The sequence below is a fragment of the Marmota marmota genome, unplaced genomic scaffold, assembly GCF_001458135.2.
Source record: "Marmota marmota marmota unplaced genomic scaffold, marMar, whole genome shotgun sequence".
Classification (NCBI taxonomy): Eukaryota; Metazoa; Chordata; class Mammalia; order Rodentia; family Sciuridae; genus Marmota; species Marmota marmota.
In genome coordinates, this window is record NW_026000211.1 from 8857084 (window position 1) to 8880489 (window position 23406).

The following is a 23406-nucleotide window of genomic DNA, read 5'->3' on the forward strand; positions in this document are numbered from 1 at the left end:
AAATTTTTTTTTTTTTTTTTTTTTTTTTTTGACAATGCTTAAAGCAGTGGAGAATAATGAGAATAAAACTCACAGGGAATACACTCCACAGAGGAGGTGCATTAACCACATGGTGAGTTTCAATTTTATACAGTGTGCAATTATTAAAGTCTAGCTGTTCAATTAGGACAGAAACAGGCCTCGGTGGAGATAAAGCATAATTAAAGTTTGAGGTATATCTTTCTCTGGGAGGTTCTTGGAAGAGACAGTTTGACCAACCCAGCACACAACTGTGGTAACACACAAGGTTCCTAGCAGCCAGCAAGCGGTGCTGGTGTTGGCCAGGGAGAATGTGCAGGATTGCTGGAATCCTGCCACAGAGTAGCCCTGCCATAGCCTGGGCTCTCAATGGGTCTGTCGAAATCATAAATGCTTTGGAGACCTGTATTTGAGGCCAATAATTCACATATGGGGTCTGATAAGGTGTGTTGTAACATTCTGAAGGAAAGGGGGATTACACTCCATGTTCTTATCACAGCAAAACATATGTCATGTAGCAAATAATGTGTTTAGAGTCATTTCAAAGCTGCATAATAAAAGTCCTTGTCGAACACCCACCCTTCCAGTAGGTAAGTCCCACCAATGCACGGGCTGTTATCTCGTGAAGCATTAAAGATACTTTTCATGTCATTTATACATCTTGTATATATTTTAGCATATTTAGCTTTTAGGAGGCATTTATCAGATCTGTATTATTGCTTTGATAGAAAAGAGTATCCTTATGGATAATTATATGGCTTAGTAATAGCTGCACTTACTTTATGCCTACCAAGGGGCCAGGTGTAAAGACCCACATTATCTTATTATTCAATCCTCACAATAACCCAGAGGCATAAACTATTATCACAGCATTACAGAGTTGCTTGGTAATTTGCTCAGGGTCACATAATTCATTAAATTGCAGGCAAAAGATTCAAACAGGATGCCTTGTCGTGTGTTCTTGCTTAGTTCAGTATTTTACATTCCAGGTACACTAAACTCTAGATGATAAGCCACAGACATAGATGACCCCAGAAGGTGGCCACCTGGATGGGAGGTGGAATTTGATAGGAGTGACATAATTAGCTCTAAAACGTGCGCTAAGTCATATTTGATATTTTCTAATTTCTTTATGTTTATGCAAGATTTTACATTTGCTTTTAAGGGGTATACTAAGTTAATTATTAAGGTTTTCATATTAATTACTATTTGATAGATGAATTGTACAAGGTGAAAAATGCCGTTTCCAAAACCCTTTAGGCCAGATATGGTACAGAGTACAGAGTGGTTTTTAGGAACATAAAGCAATACCTGCGCCATGTATCAGATATAAAGGGGATGCGGGGTAGTCTTTAATAATTATAAGCATTTCCACAGGAAAAGGTATAAGTGTACACATTTACTGGGATTGTAAAAACCTTCACATGTTTTACCACCAAATGAGGACCAAATCGGTGCAGTCTGCCTGCTGTGTTTTCTGGGGCAATTTATTATCTTCCTGGGCCTCATTTCTCTATCTCTGTAAGTGATACTTACATTTTACATTTTTGAGTTAGTAATATATGGAGGTGGAAATTTTTAAATTTAGAAATTGCACATAGTGACTGCTCATTAAGGGATGGCTAATAGTATCTGTGTTCTGCAGAAGGAAATGAGAACCATTTTCTTAAGTGAGAGAGTTGTAGTTTTCACTTATCAGAATTATGAAATAATTTTACTCTTTAGAATACAAAGTCTTTATAGTATTTATCTGAATTTATAATTTATGGGATATTAAGAAGACTCCAAAGAACAATTTTAGGATCAGTTTCTCTTTTAAAATAATTTCCTTGCTTCACTTTGATTCACAAATAAACCCCTAAAAAGCTTCTTTCTCATTATCCAGTCCCCATCTGTATTAACATAATCTATTATTTATTCTCAAACCAAATTACCATCATATTTGAGGTTTCAGCTGGGTTAGTGAACTTCTGGCCAGGACCTGACTAAACTGATAAGAGTAATTTCAGCATTTTAATGATTCATACCATCCTGGATGCAGCTGAAACTTGCCATCATTTGATCTTGAAATGAACAAACTAAAATCAGTGTAAACTGGGGACATCAAAACCTTCTTGAGGTGATAAGTGCAATCTCTGAGCCACATTAATCAAGCTGTGGGCTCTCGGTACAGACTGCAAGGCATTCTTGCTTTACTTACCCCGTTTACCTTTGTGACCCCCATTGCTGCCCCCTCCCCCATTGTCCTGGTCTTACATGTTCTGGTTTTAAAGAAAATGACTGAATAGCCTTAGGACTTTCGAAAATGTTTCCTCTGGAATATTTGAGATTCTTTTCCTCTAATGCCACCCACTCCTCTATACTCAGCTCCTACTCACCTTTCATTTCTCATTCTGATCGGATGTTCTATCAATGAAGTCTCCCTGGAGACTTTGGGTCTGGTGCATGCGCTTCTCTTAGCCTACTGCACAGACTGCATTCCTGCAGCTTATTCAACACTGGGTTATAATTGGTTGCTTACATATCTGCCTTGCTTAAGATTGTAAGAGGGGCCATATTTATGTCCCCAACTCTGTTCCCAGTACATTAGTACGGTACCTGGGACATAGAAATAATGAATTGTTAGGTAAACAAGCCTCCTAGGAGTTTTTCTACGTAAAGGAAAAAAAGTTTAATAACAAATGCCTTATAAGATTGTGATAGTAAAATAGAATGCTGCATATAAATATGCTTTTGTATCAAAGTGCTTCGTAGGTGATAGGCATCCCATTACTGCCAATTGAACATGTGTTCTTGTCTGGAGTCACAATATCACTGCTTTTTAATTTTGTTTTAGATTCAGTTCAGACTACAATTCTGTAAATTCTGCCTCCACATGTTTCACACACTAACATTCCTTCACTCTTTCCGTGGTCAGATTTTTTTTTTTTTATTGTTAAATGGATTAGAAAATATGCTGAGAGTTAAATGTCTTTTTAGGACGGTTGGGTGACGCTGACTTCTCTTTTAATTTTTGAATGTTTTAAATTGCTTTTTTTATTCAAGTACATTTTGTTCAATAAAACTAATTTTGTGAAGTACATTTTCTACTATTTTCTAAGTAAACATTTTTACAGACAATTGAAGCCATGTATTTCTGATTTATTTATGCGTAGGATTCAATTAACATCCTGCTTCAACAAATGTCTTAATCCCTAATCATTACTATATGGATACACAATACATTCCTTTCAGCATTGGATGTTAGAACTACTAGGTGGAAATTTGATAAAGAAAAAGATGTTTTATAGTAACCAAGTGTTTTCCAACAAATTACTTATCAAAGGAAAAGCAGTAACTTGCGCATTGAGAAACATAACAGATAAACTTTAACTGAGGGTCAAAGATAACATCCAGTTGGAACAAACCAACATCATGTGCCTTTTATATGATACACAGTGAAGGTCACAATGTCACAATAGTTACATTTCTGCCCCAAATGTACAAGCCGATTTAATCATAAGGAAACATCAGACAAACACAAATGAGGAGATATTCTACAAAATAATTGGCCTATACTCTTCAAAAATGTCAAGGTTAAGAAACACAAAGAAAGTCTATGGAAATTTTCTGTATAAAAAGAGAATTTTAAAAAATTATAATTGTTGTGATGATCTTTGGATCCTCGACACAAAGAGGAGAGGTGATAGCTATAAAGTACATTTCTCAGAAGTGGACAGAATTTCATAAGTGGGTTATGAATCAGATAATAGGTTGTTGTTTTTTTTTACATTGAAATAAAATTTACATTGAAATAAAATAAAATTGATATCCATGCTGTGTTTATGTAATAGGAAATATTCACTGAAATGTTCAGGGGCAAAGGGGCATGATCTTTCTAACTTATTCTAAAAATAAGTTAGAAAAAAATGAAAGAGAAGGGGGGAAAGAGAGAGAGAGAAAGAGAGAGAGAGAGAGAGAACAAAAAAAAAAAGAGTAAATACAGTTTCTTCTCCTATTCTTGCAAATTTTCTGAGTTTAACCTTTGACCAAAATAAAACATTACCCAAAAAAGGCCCACACTCAAACATACTAGTTCAGTGGTCAAGTATTCATTAGTTACCTTGGAAAAAAGTGTCTATCAGTTGCTGAGGGGGAAAAAAGAATTCCAAAGTAGTGACCTAAAACAAAAATTTGATTTTTTTTCCCCCCTCCATGATCCTGAAGGTGGACTGGGTTCACCTGGGTGGGTCTTTTGCTCCACAATGCTTAGATTGTGGGTTTTCGTTCTGCTGCATTTGTCTGGAAGTTCAGCTATGGACACACAAGAGGGCCACTATTCCCCAGGTTTCTTTTTGCTAGTTTAGACTGAACTTCCTTAGAAATAAAAACTGGGGAAAAAGTAAAATACTGTTCCTTCTTTTACAGCATGGGCTCAAAAGCTCTAGAATTTCTCCTGCATAGCATTCTATTCTTAGATGCAAATCACAGTACAGCTCAAACTCACTCAGACAGGAAATGCTCTTGCTTGAAAGAGTGACTTCCCAGGGATCAGAAGAATGGTTGGCAGCCATATTTTAAGGTCACGAAGCCAAAGTAAAATAATTTAGATAGTTTTGAACATATTTCTCTATGAGTGTAATTTAGATATATTATCATATGAAATAAATGTCAAGAGTTTTAATTTGTGTGAAAGTTAATTTAATTTGTTGTATATACATGGATTCAGAACCATTCTTTATAGTTGCAGATTACATACTGTATAGCATAAATTATTTTTTCATCATAAAAAATGGGTGTTCTGACTTGAGCCATTTCTTAGGATTTAAGCTTGTCTGGTTCTTGTCGGCTACTGGGAGGCAGACCATTTGTATAATAAACTTCTGAATGTAAAAAGGAAAATGAATGTTTGCCCAGGCTCACGGGGGCAAGGAGGATGGTGTGGACCATAAAGTCTCTGCCTCAGATATTGTTCCGTGTCCCTGGTTCCACAGACTTGAGCAAAGAATACATTCAATTTCCTCTCAGAACCAAGCTATTAGACCTGTTCATTTTATATGTGCCTGTCATTGTACCCATCCTAATCACTATTACAGCTGATAAGTCTTATTCATCCTGTCACAAGACCCGATGGAACCTGTAATTTTTTTACACTGTTTGACCTCCTGAACTCAAAAGCATTGAATATAAACTGGCTGAGAGCAGGATGCAAAGATCTTGAAGTCTCATGCAATGAAAGCATGACAATTTTATATTTTGTGCCAATCATAAGTATTACAGAATGCTCACAAATGCCAAATATATGAATGGCGTTTCTTTTCTGGTTCTAGGAGTCCTTTTTTTTTTTCTTTATGGTTTTAATATCTTTCATTATTCAAAACATTTTAAACACATTCAAAAATAGAAAAAGAGCCCTCCTTGGGTACCCATCACCCAGCTGTAACTACTAGGTGGTCAGCACATGACAAGTCAAGTTCAATCTTCATCCCTTTGCTCTACCTTCATGCAGGCACCTGTTGCCTGTTGGACTCTTAAAAAAAAAAATATCCAGACATTGTAATTTTATCTATAAAACATTGGTATGGGCAGGCACAGTGGCACATGCCTGTAATGCCAGCATCTTAGGGGGCTGAGGCAGGAGGATCCCAAGTTCAAAGCCAGCCTCAGCAAAAGTGAGGCACTAAGCAATTCAATGAGTCTATCTCTAAAAGAAATTACAAAATAAGGCTGGGGATGTGACTCAGTGGTAGAGTACCCCTGAGTTCAACCCCCAGTACCCTCTCAAAAACAGGGAAAAATTATATGTATTATTAAAATATAAGGACTTTTAAAGCATCATAAGTATTTGTGTATGTTGGACAATTAAAAATTTCTATGTCTTATCTAATGTCTAATCAGTTTTTGAATCTCTCGATAATCTCAGAATTGTCTTTCTGGAGTTATTTCAGTCTAAATACAAAGTTTCACATGTCCTATTTAATTGACACCACCTATTAAATCTTTGCAGTCTTGTCCTTTTTTAGTTTTCGAAGAAACCAGATTATTTGTATAATTCCTACCCCTCACCCCATGGTTACTGATTCAGCTGACTATCTCCTTTAAGTGTCCTTTAATGTGTTTCTCTGAATACATGTTTTTTTAATTGGAGAGACTTAGGGGTTATTAGTTAGACTAGAAAGGTTGGAGTTATCAAGACTCATAAGTAGGAATGAGCATTAATGGTCATCTATTTCTGCATTCAATCTATTTTGGTGTATTTGATTCGCATATATGAAGAAAATTCAGCCTCACACAGATACATAGTTTAAAAAGAGAGGGGTACTTTAATACAGTTGTGGATATTCTCTGAATCTACACCAAAATTCTACAGGTATAGATTTTTTAAAATGTTATTTGTGTTGTATATCCTAAAATTGTTTTGACAAACATTTTGTACCTTTTTATACTAAATCCATCTGCATATTTCACACATGGAATAGATTTTTCTCATGCATAATTTTATAATATGATGCATTGAAAATATTGGTTCATTGAGTTAAACAGATCTTCCAAATATGGATACAATTTTGTTAGACAATCTTAAAAAAAAAATCCCATTAATGAATGGCATCATTAATCTCATCCAAAAGCCTTTATGCAGGGGCAAGTTATCAAGTTCACAGTGGCAGGTTCAAGTTTTCCAAAATTTAAATTTTTTTGTGAAAAATCATATTTCCTCATTGACCATAAAGAGTCAGCAGTTTACTTGGAGATGACTGGAGCTTGCTTCATTTTATCTTATTTATTTATTTATTTATTTATTTATTGTGGTGCTGAATATTGAACCCAGGGCCTTGTGCATCCCAAGGCAAGTGCTCCACCAACTGAGCTATATCCCCAGCCCACTTCACTTGTTTTTAAGAGTCTGCCCATGGGTTTTTGAGAGAGACCAACATCTGAACAACCATGTCTTTCAAGTAAACTTATATTCCAGGATAAAAATGCAACTTCAGTTCTCAAGTTAACCATTCCATACACATTTCTCCTCAAGACACCATTGTATCTGAATATGCAACAGGTATACTTTATGCATATGCCCGTTTTGTCAAACATAACATAATGTGAACTCAAGGGTTGGAATTTCATAAAATTGATAAGTTTTAGCGCTTCATCAAGATGTTTGGAATAAAACTAGCTCTTGTTTTCTTTGATGTATGGCAGTAACAAACATAATGACTACTAGTGCAGTTTTGTATCACTGCCTTGATTGTTACTTGTTATTTCTCTCATTAGATTTTAAAAAATTGTTAAGACATGGATGGTGCATTTTGTATCTGGTAGTAACTAGAGTTTACTAAAGTATACAGACAGGGTTAAAATATTGAATGAATTTTGGTTTGATCTTCATATAGAAGGAACAGTTTTTCATTAACAATTTTGACTCAAGGACACATCGACAAAGGTCACAACATTTAAATATCCAAAGGTCAACTAATGAAGAACAAATGTTATTTTTTGTGTCATCTATAAGAAAGAATCACAATAAGCAGATAGGGATATACATTTTTTTCCCTATAGGCTCTTGCCAGGCTGTATTTGTAGTATTATATCTTAATTTCAGACTATTCATTAACAGATTGCCAGAAAAAAATTCAGGAAATTCATTTATTCACCTGGTGTATATTTGTTGCATTCCTACTGTGTGCCAGGCTCTCTCCTCGGTACTTATGATAAGGAACCAAACAAGGTTACTGAACTCATAAAGCATATGTAAATGAATAAAAATGTGTGACCTTGTGGAACTTCTCATGAGGAACTCATATTCCAGAGAAAAGAGGTAGACAACAAACCAAAAAATAAATAAATAAGTGAGTGTATTGTGTGTTCGGTGGTTATGACAGTTTTGGAGAAAAGTAAAGCAGAAAAGGGGATTAGAGTGATGGCTGAGGTAGGGGTCTTTATTTTATCAAATAAGTCCTTGCTTAAAAGATTTTAGTTGAGCAAAACCTTGATGAAGGTTTTGTGAGGCAACCAGTGGGTAGATGTCTGGAGGAGTTCTTGCATGCAAAAGTGACAGGGCACAGAGAGTGCAAAGGCCCCGAGGTGGGACCGCACTTCATCAGAATGGACAGACAAGTCTGGGAGGAGAAGAAAAATGCAAACTGTGGAAAGAGTGGATGTAGGATGGGAAGACATGGCTAAGTGGAGCTTGAGAAGCACGTACGACATTGAAGTAGAGATGATGAGTCAGCAGTAAAAAAGGAGGCATTATATCATCACATGCTGAAAACATTTAAAGAAGGAAACTAGATGAGGTCACCAAAGAGTGAGAGTAGGCCAGGAAGAGAATGTCCAAAGACTGAGTCCTGGAGCAAGGAAATAAGTGAAGAAGTCAGAAAAGAACTGGCTTCCAAATAGGAGGCAAACCACCAGAATTCTTTTTTCTTTTTCTTTTCATTCCTTTTATTATTATTATTATTATTATTCTAAAAGTTATCAAGGGAACAAAATGTTTCAAAGAGGAGAAATGAATGAACTGTTTCAGAGGATAATACAAACCTTTTGGATTAATTTATAAAGAGTAGCACTATCACTAAGAACATTCTGGAAGTTTTGAAGCTATTGAATTTCAAAGGACTTAAGACAATGTTATTAGTCAGTATATTGGAAATGTTAAGCTAGTTATCATAATGTAGCAGTGCACAACCAAGCTTATGCATAGTGTGAGAAAAAGGCTTGAGATTGAAGAAAATAATTCTTGACTCTATTTGCTAATTAATGACCATTTTCTGTCGACACAAAGGAGTTAAAGATTTTGTGTTTTTCTTGTGTTCAGTTTGGGCTGTTTCTTAGCAAAACTTTTAAATTGTCATTAATCAACAACAATAAAAGCAATAAGAATCCATAGTGTCTGGGTTTTCTCTTGCTCTCTATGACTATGAACTAATTAGCTCATGCTGGCTTGGGATTAGTGAGGACTCTGGCCTGTCTCCTTTATTGGTCAGTCCGTACTGAGAGCTGCTCGGTGCTGAGCACTGTTTTTAGTAATGTGAAATACTGTAAAAAAAAAGACAACAGAAAAAAATAAAAACATACCTTCTTATAAACAACATCCCAGGAAAACAAAGACACACATAAATATGGAAGGTCAGAGTGTGACCAGGAAAGGAGTGGATTTAGGATGGGAAGATATGGCTCAGTAGAGCTTGAGAAGCATGTAAGACATTGACGTAGAGATGATGAGTAGCTTTTCATCTAGTGAGTGGGGAAGAGGGAAATGAGGGGGTAACCCTGGAGGAGTGAATGGACCGGTGGGCGATGCAGAGCCTGGTGGACAGCCGTCTGGCAGAGGAAGGCACGGGTAAGAGGGCCAGTGGACTGGAGCCAGTCAGTGGGGAGGGAAGGGATAGAATATAGAGTTGGAGCCATAGGTTATCACCTTGTCATGCAGGACCTGGGTCCCCATGCCAAGAACCTTAGATTTTATTTCAAATATATTGGGATTCCCAAAGAAAGTGTGAGGCCAAGGAGAGACTAATTAATGCCTTTAACATTCAAACTACTCTATGAGGAGGAGACTATGAGAGGTCAACGTGAAAGAGGGAAAAACAATCAGCAATTTGAATTGGCATGGCAGCCACTGATGTGTGATGACTGATCAGAGTGTAGATTTTCTTTTCTTTTTTTTTTTTTTGTACTGGGGATTGAACCCAGGGCACTCACCACTGAGCCACATCCCCAGCCCTATTTTGTATTTTATTTAGAGACAAGGTCTCACTGAGTTGATTAGCACCTTGCTTTTGCTGAGGCTGGCTTTGAACTTGTGATCCTCCTGCCTCAACCTCCTGAGCTACTGGGTGTGCGCCATCATGCCTGGCTGTTTAGTTTTTTAATGTGGTGCTGAGGATCAAACTCAGTACCTCATGCGTGCTAGGGAAGCGCTTTACCACTGAGCCATAACCTCAGTCCTTATTCTTCATTTTGAGACAGGGTCTTGCTAAATTGCTGAGGCTGGCCTCAAACTTGTGATCCTCCTGCTTCAAACTCCTGAGTCTGGGATTACAGGCATGTGCCACCTGCCCAGCAGAATCTGTGGTTTTTTTTTTTTTTTAAAGGCAGATTGGATGTGGAGTGTGAAAAGAAAAGAAGTTAAGTATGACTCCAAGGGTTCTGACCTGCATAACTGGTGCCATTTATTTAAAGAAGGAATACACGGACAGGAAGTAGGTTTGGAGATAAAGATTAAGGGTTTATATTGTGGACACATTAATTTGAAATGCACTGTAGGAGAGAACAGTGCTTGCTCTCTATTGCTGACAGAATTCACAACTGTTGCTTCCATTTTTATAACTTTCCTATCATAATTGCTCTGCATGTTGTAGCTTTTAAAAAATTATAGGTGTGAAGAAGTACTACATCTTGTTATGGACCAAAAAATTGTATATTAATGATTTCTTTAGGTTGACTTTCATGTTTAGCTCATAAACCTGCTTGCTTTCAGGAAAAATATTTCTCTTACAATTCATTCTTATTATTCTTAATATCCAATACAATTTCTACTAGGTATCAAATACCCACCAAAATTTCATAAGCAATCATTGCAGTATATTAAGACCTTCTATTCATCAAAATACCATTAAGATAGTTACGTCAAAGTCACCAAGTAGGAGAAGATATTCATATATTTGCTATAAACACACATGTGCACACACACACACACAATCTGATAAAGAACTCTTATGTATCACTTATAAAAATTCTCCAGAGGAGTTTTCTCCCTTACATTGGGAAGCTATTTGAAAATATCTTTTAAAGCTCATCATATTTATATACAAAGAATGAACAATTCTATTTCTAGTTATATATACAGAAGAAATGGACACATTTGTTCTTTAACAAGAATATTCATTGTAGCAATATTCATAACAGCCCAAATCCTAGAAACTTCACAGATGCCATCAACAGTAAAAATAGTGTTTGGGGTCCAAAAAATAGTTACCTTTTTGGGGGAGGATGGGTAAAGTCTGAAAGGAGGTTTGGTACATTTAGCACATTCACAATGTATACATTTCTATATATAGTATAAAGTACATTTGGAATGTATACATTTTTCTGTATCTAATACTTCAATAAAGAATTTGCATTAAAATTCTGGCAAATGAATAAGTTCATACTCTATTTTAAGAATATGTTCCTTCTTGTTTATACCTTCTTGTGTATACTTTACTACTAGTATTAGACATTGCACTAGGCACTGGTTTAACAGAGGTAAAAAAAAAAGGTATAATTTATGTCTTTGTGTAGTTATAATGTAGTTTATTTATTTCAAGAAAAAGAAAATCACTCTCATTATTTCTGTACACATCTGGATCACGATTCATTGATGGAATGTTCTGAGACCCATTTCTTTTAAATTTCTTTCCACTATTTTCTTGATCCACAAGCCTCTGTATCTAGCTAATGCTTTATACATAAAAATTCCCCCTTAATCTCTGGAGGTTAAGGATGTCAAATTAATCAGTTTCTAAGATATTTAAATTTGACCATATTTAAGCCCTGTGAAAGGATCTCGTTTTATGGAGACCACATTTCTTCGGAGCTTGTTTGTTAATGAGTGATTTGTAAAAGTGCATGGTCTACATTTTCTTCCTTTAAGACTTATGTGAGACATTATCAGTTCCCCATATTTCTTTTGGAAGGACACAAAAGGGACATCATTATCTACTCCCCTGTCTTTAAATGTGAGAAGCATGTGTCCAATTAAATCCAGGCTTCCTCTTCATTGTGCTATATGAATAATTAACCTTTCTAAGTGCTGACTTCAGGAAGGTTTTGAATCCCCTCTTTCTTCCAAGGGAAAAATAAAGAGCAGAACGGGTGTTTCTTCAGAGTTTTCTTTTTAATCACTTTTTTTTTTTGGAAAGATATTTAGTAATGGAATATGTGTTTTTAAGATCTCAAATATGGATCCTGAAAATTGTTATTTTGTTTATTCTTTGGTGATAATGATTTTATTATTAATGCAAGCTCCTTGAAAGTAATAATGTTCTCTAATGCAATCATTTAGAACAATATGGTCACCGATCCACCTTCATTAGTCACATGGGAACACTATAAATCAATTTATATGATCTTTGCAATTGAAACTTGCTGGATACCAGCTGTGTTAATTTCTGTTAATTATCATCCTTTCAAATCTCATTCTTTCTGTAAGTAAGATATGCACTTTAGGACTTTTTTTTATAGTTTAAGTTGTCTGCTCATCCTCCTACAGGGCTCCTCCAAGGTTTTTGCCCCTCGAAGTTGATTTATAATGTAACCTTGAAACAAGGAGAAGCATTAGTGGGCTGCTGTTCTAATAAATGGCTTGTCAGCTACTCTAGAGCTATGGTTATATTTTGGCTACAGAAATTTCTAGATAGCAGGCCTTTCAATGCCTAATTAGTTCCAAAATTTGGCTGGACATTCCTGCAAAGAAATGCTTGACTTCTAGGGAGAAAATAACCTTGATGTGTCTACAAGTTTTTATTTTTGTCATACATGTACCAGTCCAGCTGAGGAGCTCAAAATGTAATAAAACCCCCTTATGTTTCACTTGTTAAAACACTATCTTCCTCTCTGTGCTTACTAATTTTGTAAGATAAGAGTTAAATTTCCTCAAGGAATCCATGACATTTTGGAATTTGAGTTCTATACAACTCTTCACTTTCCTAGTCAAATTTGATTAGACTTAGTTTTCATGGTGATTTTCCCCCCAACATGTACAATTGCCTTTCAAAATAATTCTTATTATAAACTAAATGATCATGTAATCTCTCCTTCTGGCTTCTGTTCTGCATTATTGGTCTCCATCTCAATCACATCATAATCCATTGACTATACACAGCTGAGAATTGCCAGATCCTGGCCATGGTCTATTCCTGGTATCTAACCACTTTCTTACTCTGTTCTCTCCTCCTTATCTTCTTTATCCATGGCTATCATTTTTAGAGTTTCAAATTTTCTGACTTTCAAACTAATCTCTCTCCAAGTTTTTTCCTGAATAGATATTTCTCCTACTTCTTGTATACTCACATCCATAGGTCAAACAATAATGTTTGATATAAAATGCAAGTTTGAATGTATTAATCCTCTGGTGAAACTCATTGGTTTGGTTGATAGAGTCTATTCACCAAAATGGCTCCTTCCAGTTAGTCAATTTTTAGTGTGTTTCTCTTTTATTTGGTCACTGTTTTGCCTATCCTCAAAAGAACACTAGCCAGATTGAATTGGGGCCCACCCTAAATAGCCTGTTTTATCTACTTTAAAGACCGTATCTCCAAACACAGTCACATTATGAAGTAACGGGACTTAGGACTTTTGGAGAGAATTCTGCCCATGAAATGCCTTTTTGTGCTCCCATAGGTCTTGTTTTCAAAGCATTTTACCAATGATAATGCATTTCTTATCATCTAGCCCAAAGGTAAAATAACCACCTATAATTCTCTTGAAAGTAAAGGCCATAGTTTTAGCAATACTGTCATAAAGCTATTGGTGATAGTAATAGCAATAAAAATAAAAATAATAGCTTCTTTCTTTCCTGTAATTTACTATGACTTAAAGATCCATTTATTATGGCCATAGTACTAAAAGCAAAATACAGATTCAATGTAATCCCTATCAAAATACCAATGACAACGCTAGAAAAAAACAGTTCCTAAAATTCACTTGAAAGAATAAAAGATGCAGAGTAACCAAAGCAATTCTAAGCAAAGAAAACAATACTGGAGTCATCAAAATGCCAAATTACACCACAGGGTTAAAGTCACAAAAACTGCATGTTACTGGCATAAAAACAGACACATAGATCAATGATGCAGAACAGAGGACACAGAAACAAATGCACAAAGATTAGTCATCCAATCCTTGACAAAGGTGCCAAAAACACATTGAAGAAAAGATAGCCTTTTAAACAAAAGGTGCTGGGAAAACTGATTATCCATATGTAAAAGAATAGACTAGACCTGTATCTCTCACCCTGCACCAAAGTCAACTTAAAATGGATCAGACACCTAAGAATTAGACCAGAATTATGCAACTCCTAGAAGAAAACATAGATGAACACTCCAACATATAGCCACAGGCAACAACTTTCTCAATAGGGCCACTAAAGCTCAGGAAATAATGCCAGGAGTTAATAAATCAGATGACATCAAATCAAAAAGATTCTGCACAGCAAAGACAACAATTAAGAATGTGAAGAAAGAACCTACAGAATGGGAGAAAATCTTTACTAACTTCTCTTCTGACAGAAGATTAATATCTAAGATATATATAAAGAACTAATAAAATGTCATCACCCCAAAAGGAAATAATCCAATCAATAAATGGGTGAAAAAACCAAACAGACATTTCTCAAAAGAAGAAATACAAATGGCCAACAAATATATGAAAAAAATGTTCAGTATCCCTAGCAATCAGGGGAATGCAAATCAAAACTGCTTTGAGATTTCATCCCACTCCAGTTGGAATGAGCGCCATCAAGAATATGAATAATAATAAGTGCTAGAGAGGATGTGGAGAAAAAGGAACACTTTTACACTATTGGTAGAATTAAAAATTACTACCAACTATGGATATCAGTATGGAGGTTCCTCAAAAGTTCAGTCATGGAACCATCATATGACCCAGGCATACCACTTGGTATGGCTTTAGGACACTAGGTATTTATCCTAAAGAATTAATGTCACCATACTCTCATGATACATGCATATCCATGTGAATAGCAGCACAATTCACAACAGTTCAACTATGGAACCAGACTAGGTGTCCACCAATGGATAAATGGGCAAAGACAATGTGGTCTATCTACACGAGTGGCGTTTCATTCAGCCATTCAGAGGAATGAAATTTTATCATATAAAAGAAAATGGGTGAAACTTGAGAACATTATGTTAAGCAAATAAGCCAAACTTGGAAGGTCAAGGGTCATATGTTTCCTTTCACGTGTGGAAACTAGAAAGGAAAAGAAGAGAAATGTGTGTATGTGGCAGGGGGTGGGGATCTGGTTAAAATTAAAGGGAGTTCAGTAGCATAGAGGAAGAGATCAAGGGGAAGGGGTAGAGGGAAGGGGAAGCACTGGAGAATGATATTGGTCAAGTTATGTTGTTATATTTTGAGCATGTATGAATATGTAGCAACAAATCCCATCATTATGCACAACTATAATGCATCAATAAAAATATGGCAAAAAGATCCATTTATCATCTGTCAGCATTATTACATTGAAATAATCTTGCAATTTTAAAGAGTCTTCTAATTGTATTTTAACTTTGAGATATTTTAAATCTATATCATGCTATCTTGTCGCTGGAGATGTTGCTGGTTGTATGCTTACAGACCATATTTGCGAACTATACATCTGATAAGGGGTTAATATCCAAAACACAGAAGAAACTCAGTTTGATTGTAGAAAACCACCACCGCCAACACCAACACCAACACCAAAAACAATTAAAATGGGGACAAAGTATCTTAACAGGTATCTTTCAAAAGAAGACTTAGAATTGACTGATGGGTTTGTAAATTAAAGCCACAATATGATATCATCTCACACCTGTTAGAATGATTATTATAAAAAAGACAAAAAAGGAGTACCACTGAGGATGTGTAGAAAAGAAAATCCCTGTGCACTCTTGGTGTGAAGGTAAATTAATACAGCTATTATACAAGACAGAAAAGTTTCCTTCAAAAATTAAAAATAGAACTCCCATAGTATCCAACAATTCCACTACCAGGTATATATCAAAAAAATAAAAATAAAATCAGCATGTGGAAGAAACATCTTCACTCCTATGGCCATTGAAACATAATTCGTAATAGCCAAAATATGGGATCAACCTAAGCATTCACCACAGGATAAATGGATAAAGAAAATGTGGTTCATATATCCAGTGGAATACGAACCAGCCTTGAAAAAGAAGAAAAATCCTGATGTTTGTGTCTAGATGGATAAACTTGGAGAACATAAGTGAAATACGCAGACACAACAAGACAAACACAACATGATCTTACTCGCATGTGGAATCTAGAAAAGCTAAACTCATAGTTGAAAATAGGGCAGAGAAAGGAGGTTCCGAGGGGATAGGTTGGGGAGGGTTGCCTTAGATGTTGGTCAAAGGTCATAGAATTTTAGGTAGGAGCAGTAAGTTCAAGAGATCTAACATGCAACATGGTGATACAGTTCATAAAAAATTTTGTATTTGTGAAAATTCATGAGGGGAGATTTTTTAAAGTTCTCAACACACACACATATACACATATACACATGTAGTAAAAGCCAAGTAGGTAGGTAATATATATGTTAATTAGCTTGATTTAGCATTTTCATGTGTTGCATGATGTACATGATAACTATACACAATTCTTTTTTTTTTTTTTTTGGTACTGGGGATGGACTCAGGGCACCAGTTCACTGAGCCACATCTCCAGCCCTTTTTATTCTTTATCTTATCTTAAGACAGTCATCCTTTGTTGCTCATGGTCTCAGTAAACTGCTGATGACCCACATTTGTGATCTTCAAGCCTTAGCCTCCTGAGACTTGGGATCATAGGTGTGTGCCACCACGCTCATCACAATATACAATTTGAATGTGTCAATTAAAAATAAAATTGTAAAAACTTGCATCTTGTTATCTTGCCATTCTTGATGCTCCTGGTTGTAGTACTTAGCATATTTATGCTGTATTTCTGGTCCCTCTTATAAAGAATGCAACTGTGAACTAGGTATCCCCTAGTCCAGAGAGCTACAAAGAGAAAAAGCATTTTCCTAAATCTAGAAAATATCTCTCAATGTACCTGAGTGACAGGAACAAAGACCATCTTGAAGGTCTCCACAATACAGATTGGGACAAGGGAGCATTCATTGAGTCTCACCTTTACTTACTCTCTCAGAAATGAGCCCAAAACTTCCAACTGGGTAAAATTCTTAACATCATGAAATTCTTTGCATGTTATTTTTATTTCATATAAATATATGTGGCAATGAAAGAGTGCTAACCTTTGTAAGAAAGTCTTTATGTGTGGAGAATGCAGATCTATAGGGATGCCATAGCTTCTGTTCAGTGACAGAATCCTGGAACATGCCTAAGCTCTTACCAGCTGTGGATGACAGGTAGAATTCCTCCACGTTCTGGCCAACAATGTTTTGATTATAGCCATCCTAGTTGAGTGTGAAGTGGTATCTCATTGTGGCTTTGATTTGCTCTTCCCTAACGACTAATAATGTTGAACATCTTTTCATGTACCTATTGGCTATTTATATATCTTTTTTAGATAAAGGTCCATTTAAGCCCCATGAAAACTCATTTTTAAATTGGATTATTTGTCCTTTGATTGTTGTGCATCACTGACTTTAAGTTTAGTGCATCTGTCATTTTTCTGTTTTTATTGCTGCTTGGAAATCCTTTTAGTTATGTCTAGTCGACCACTTATTTAAACATCCATTAATCATTTATTGTGTTCTATGTCGGTGCTGGAAATATAAAGTCCAATAAGACTTGTCATCTCTCCTCTGGATTATTGCAGCAGCTGCCTGTTTTCCCTCTTACCAATCCATCCTCATCCCTGCCTCCCAGATGACTCCTCTCCAAACTGAATTTGATCATGTCACTTCCTTGCTTAATCCCTTTTCTGCATGCTTTATTGACTATGAGACAAAGTTCTATCCCTTTAAGATGGCTTATAAAGCTTTCAAACTCTGCTCCTTGCCCATCTCTACAAAGTTATCTCTCTTTGTCCATCCTCTACCCCCAATTGTGACAGCTTTTTCTTTTTCTTTTTTTTTAAAGAAAGGCTGTTGAATTTTTTAAAACTTGATTTTATTTATTTATTTTTTAAGGTAGTGCTAGAGTGGGTCCCAGTGCACCACACGTGCCAGGGAAGTGCTCTACCATTGAGCCACAACCTCAGCCCTTTGGACAGCTTTTGAGGTTTTCTAGTTAAATACCTGCTCCAATATTTTTAACCTCTCCAGGCAACTAAGAGACAGTAAAGATTATACTTGTACATTTTTTACATACATTTTAGTGTTGTTGTTTTACTGTTAGAACACAAATGAAATGTGTCACATTTCACGGTAGGGTTAGACATACTGCGTAACCTGGGGAGAACAGGACAGTCCTCAGAAACCCATGCCAGGTCTCAGGTACACACGAATCACGGGAGTTTTTTCTCTAAACCCTGAATGTGAAATAGGTAGATCTTCCTTGAGTCTGAGACCTGAGAAAACAAGCTGCATAGTGTTATTTTTTTTTTTTTTTTTTGCTTTTTATAAGGTCTTGAAATGTTCCAACCTCGTTTTGGTTTTATGCCTAAGCATAAAGGAAGAGCTGTGTGCTCTGGCATGGGTCAGAGTGTTAAAGTGGAGCATGGCCCTTAAAGGACAGTGTTGGTGGCATCAGAAGTTAAAAGATCCCTCCAAAACTCCAGCCAGGATAACGGAACCAGTTCTGTGACGAGAAACTATTCTTCCCAAATGGAGATTCTCCCTCCACTAACTTTTAGGGATAAGTTTTAATTTTATTAAAGGCAGTTTCAGTTTCCTTAGATATTGCAACAAATTAATCAGACTTGCTGGTCTTTGAAGAGGTAATGTGCTACACTAATGTACATGACCCTGAAAATAACTCTATCATACAAATTTCAAGTTACAATTGGCCCTCCATATCAATAGGTTGTGAATCTGCAGAATTAACTAAACTCCAGATTGAAAAAATTTTTAGACATGGTGGTGCATGCCTGTAATCCCAGCTATTCAGAAGGCTGAGGAAGGAAGATTGCAAATTTGAGGCCAGCCTCAGCAATTTAGGAAGAACCTCAGTAACAGTGTGAGACACTGTCTAAAAATAAAAAAATAAAAAGAACTGGGGATGCAGCAGTGGTAAAGCACCCCTGGGTTCAATTGCTAGCACTAAGTGCATTGACTTTTTTCTTGCACTTACATCTTAGCAATATAGCATTATACCCCAGGATAATAACTATTTTCAAAGCACTTACATTGTAAAGTTTGTGCATAGTCAGTGCAAATGCTACTATTTTAATTCTAACTACATTTCTGATTCATAGTTCATTGGTGCAAAACCTGTTGATATGGTAAGCCAAACATAATTGAAAATTTCTTTTGACAGTGGCCAGATTATGGAATCAGTCTAGATGCCCAACAATAGATGAATGAAGTGGGAGGGGCTAGGGGAGAATAGAGGTATTTTGGATTAGACAGAGGGGAGTGAAAGGGGAGGAGGGAGTTTGGGAGTAAGAAGGATGCTTGAATGAATCAAATATTATTATGCTATGTGCGTATATGATTACACAAAAGTGTAACTCTACATCATGTACAACCAGAAGCATGAGAAGTTAGTTATACCCCATTTATGTCTGATGTGTCAAAATGCATTCTACTATCATGTATAAGTAATAAAAAAATTATATAAAAGAAAATGTGGTATATATATACACACACAATGAAGTTTTACTGGGTCATAAAAAAGAATGACATTATGGCATTTGCTGGAAAACAATGGAAATGGCAAACACCTTGCTAAATTAAATAAGCTGGTCTCAGAAAATTAAGGGTCAAATGTTTTCTGTCTTATGTGGAAGCTAGACCAAATAAGGGAAAAAGAAGAGATGGCTGAATATCATAAAGATACAGGGAAAATCAGTGGAGTAGAAGAAGGAGATCAAAAAGGAGGAGTAGCTGGAGTGGTGGCTCAGTGGTAGAGCGCTTGCGTAGCATGTGTGAGGCACTGGGTTTGATTCTCAGCACCACATATAAATAAATGAACAAAATAAAGGTCCATGAGTGTCTAAAAAAAGGGGGGGAGTGAGGAGAAAGGAGAGGAAATATAAAATGAATATAACAAAATCACATTAAGGGCATATATAAATATACCACAGGGAATTTCATCTTGATGTATAAATAGGAAGGACCAATCAAAAATAAATAAATAAGTGAAAGGAAGATCAGTAGAGGAAGGAGAATGGGGGAGGAAGTAGCAGGGAAAGTGGGGGACAGGAACTGAAATCAAATTCCATGTACATATCAAATGAACACAACTACCATATATAACTATAATGCTCTAATAAAGATAAATTTTTGGGGGGTGGGTTCCAGGGATTGAACTCAGGGGCACTCGACCACTGAGCCACATCCCCAGCCTTATTTTGTATTTTGTTTAGAGACTGAGTTGCTAAGCCCCTCACTTTTGCTGAGGCTGGCTTTAAACTCGTGATCTTCCGGTCAAAGCCTTCCAAGCCTCTGGGAATAAGGCATGAGCCACTGGGCCTGGCCATAAAAATTAATTAAAAAAAGAAAAAAAAAGAAAATTTCTTTTGAATTTAGATGTAGTTTTATGGTAATATCTATTTACATCTATCTATTTATACATATGCTCACACAAATATAAAGTAAGGACTATAAAATTCACATAACAAAACTAAAGTGGTGTTTATGTTCCTGTTGTTTATTGCCACATAACACACTAACCCCAAAACTTAAGCGACTTAAAACAACCCATTTTATTTTGTCCATCATTGTGTGAGTCATTTCAGAAGGCACCATTCAGGAAGTTTGTCACCAATGCATGTGGTGTCATCTGGAGTGACTGGGGATGGATGACCTTTCTGAAGTGACTCCCACACTCCTGTCTGGGACCTCACTACCTGAGGCCCATCCCTCCCTCCTTTCCCCATGCATGACATCCTATCCTACAGTGCCTCCAGTTGTGGCTTGGATCTTGTTCAGGATCGTGGTCTTAGGGTAGACTTCTTAAATGGCAGTAGGCACCATTCCTCTTAAAAGCTAGGCCTGACCACACCTGTAATCCCAGCTTCTTGGGAGGCAGACACATGATTGCAAAGTCAAGACCAGTCTAGGCAACTTAGCCAGATCCTGTCACAAACTAAAAAAGTAAAAATAAAAAGGTCTGGGGATGTAGCTCAGTGATAGAGCACCCCTGTGTTCAATCCCCAGTATGAAAAAAAAGAAAACAAAACAAAGGCCTATAATTTAGAATTGATATAACTATTATAGCACTATTTACATCATTCTGCTCTGATCAAAGCAGTCACATACCAGACCAAACTGCAGGGAAAGGACAATAGGCCCCAACTTAGTTTTTCTTTTTTATTGTAAATTGATAATTTATAACTGTATAAATTTATGGGGTATGAAGTGATATTATAATTTATAAATACACTGTGGAATAATTAAATTAAGCTTACATATCCAGAGACTTCAACTTGTAACTGGAGGAATAGCAAAGAATTTGTAGCCACCTATAATATGCCATAAATGTAATATCTATTAGCATATATACTTGATAAACTCAAAGCTTTTCCACATACAAAAATACTACCATGCCAAGTCCTCAAGAGTTTGAAACATATGGTTTTCTTAGATCATAGGGTGCTATTACGCATATTGTGTGCAATTTTTTTATTTAGTGGTGATGGTAATCAAAATTCTCTCAATTTTATTATTTCTTTGATTTGTATATGTGTGTTTTATGACCAGCATTCTGAGTTGTAGGAGCGTGTACTATGCATTTTATGACATACAACTAAGATCTTAGAAGCATTAAGAATAGTTTATTAATGCCCAGGGTATCATTGTAGCCTACCTAATACCTTTGATTTACTAAAGTCACAAAAGTTCCATTGGCTTGTTTTATGGATATAACTTTCTCCATATGGTAAAGCACAGCTTTCTACAGGTGTTCTACAAGTCTGGTCTACTGACATCTAAGGAATTCAACTCTGGGGTCAGAGAGAATAAAAAGCAAAAGACCTAATAAAAACCACATGTTAACCATTAATGTTCATTTACCAAATCTTGCTTAAACTCTTGTATTCTTAAAGCTAATTTCATCCAATTGCTTTTTAATTATAGTCTCTTGTTCAGAGTTGCAAATATAATGGCTTTTTAATATAACTTGCACTGTTCTGTGTCCAATGTAGGATGTAATCATGCAATTTATTCAGTCAAAGCCAGTGCATCAGGTAATTAAAACATGAGCACACACGGATTTCTGCACATGCTTATACCCAGGAGGAAAATAATAAAAAATCTGACAAATCTGCTATTGAATAGAATGCTAGAAATCCTATGTGCACCAACGTATATTGGTGAAAAGCAGAAGTCAGACATGGTTGGAAGACCTGTGCACATAGAAGAAATCCGAAAAATTGATTTAAAGTAGGATGTGAGTAGTATGATACATTTTAAACTAATTATAGACTCTCCTATTTCTTTTAGAGGAATAAGAAAAAAAAAAGATAACAACATTTAAGATTATTTTCACTACTGATAAAAATGACCAAAAAAGATGTAACAAAAATTCTCGGAATAAAGTAAATATGTGCCTACATATATATGCACAAACACATCTGTAGCATTTTTCTTTTATTAAGCATGTATTACTCTAATAGTTGTTCACCTTTATTTCAGTTTTCAGACTTATCAGATTTATAAAAATAAGACTAGTAATTCTTTCATTAGCCATTTTGAATTATGCATAATTTACTGGTTTAAAAAACAAATTAAACCATATTTTTACACTTTTAATCAATCTATAAGTTACTAAGAGTCTACTAACTGTGGCCTACATATTAATAATAAGAAAGTGATGGTCTCTAAGATGTTCACTTCTTTAATCAATTACATTTATTTACATGAATAATAATGTATTTGAGAAAAAACACAAAGAATATGATCCTATTTGAGTATTAAAAATAAAACACTTAGGAATAAATTTAACCAAAGAAATGATAGATCTATATACTGAAAACTGTAAACATTGCTGAAAGAAATTGAAAAAGACAGATGGAAAAGTATTCATGTTCTCTGGTCAAAAGAATTAATACTGTTAAAATATCTATACTAGAAAAAGCAACAGATAAGTTCATTGCAATTCTATCAAAATATCAGTGCACTTTTCACAGGAACAAAAAACTCTAAAATTGGAGGTAACACTTTCTGATTTCAAATTATATTAAAACACTATAGTAATCAAAAAAGCAGGGAACCGACATAAAAACAGACACTTCGACTAATGAAAGAGAACTGAAAGACCAGAAGTAAATCCAAGCATGTTTACCAATTTTGCCAAGGCCACCAGGAAGACATAGTAAGCAAAGGATAATCTCTTCAGTGAATGCTGTTAGGAAAACTGGATATCCACATTCAAAAATATGAAAATGGACCATTACCTCACATCATACACAAAAATAAACTCAAAATGTGTTAAAGGTCTTGATAAGTTGCTGTGGAGGTCTTTGAACTTGTGATCCTCCTGCCTCAGCCTCCCAAACTGCTGGGATTACAGGCATGTGCCACTGTGCCAGGTCAACATACCTTCTTCCTCTTACATTCTCAGCAGTTTTAGGGTTTCT

The 23406-nt window shown here is 35.7% G+C and overlaps 1 long non-coding RNA gene across 5 annotated transcripts in view; it reads left to right on the plus strand.

Annotated features, from left to right (window-relative positions):
• The window catches only part of LOC107142636, a 154066-nt gene that overhangs the window by 61697 nt on the left and 68963 nt on the right, over window positions 1-23406 (plus strand). The window contains exon 4 of one of the 5 annotated variants that reach the window (XR_007343364.1): window positions 18291-18930. The exons of the other annotated variants lie outside the window; for them this stretch is intronic. This is a non-coding gene — a long non-coding RNA (uncharacterized LOC107142636). Of the gene's footprint in view, window positions 1-18290; window positions 18931-23406 lie in introns of those variants that run through there. 5 annotated transcript variants of the gene reach the window in all.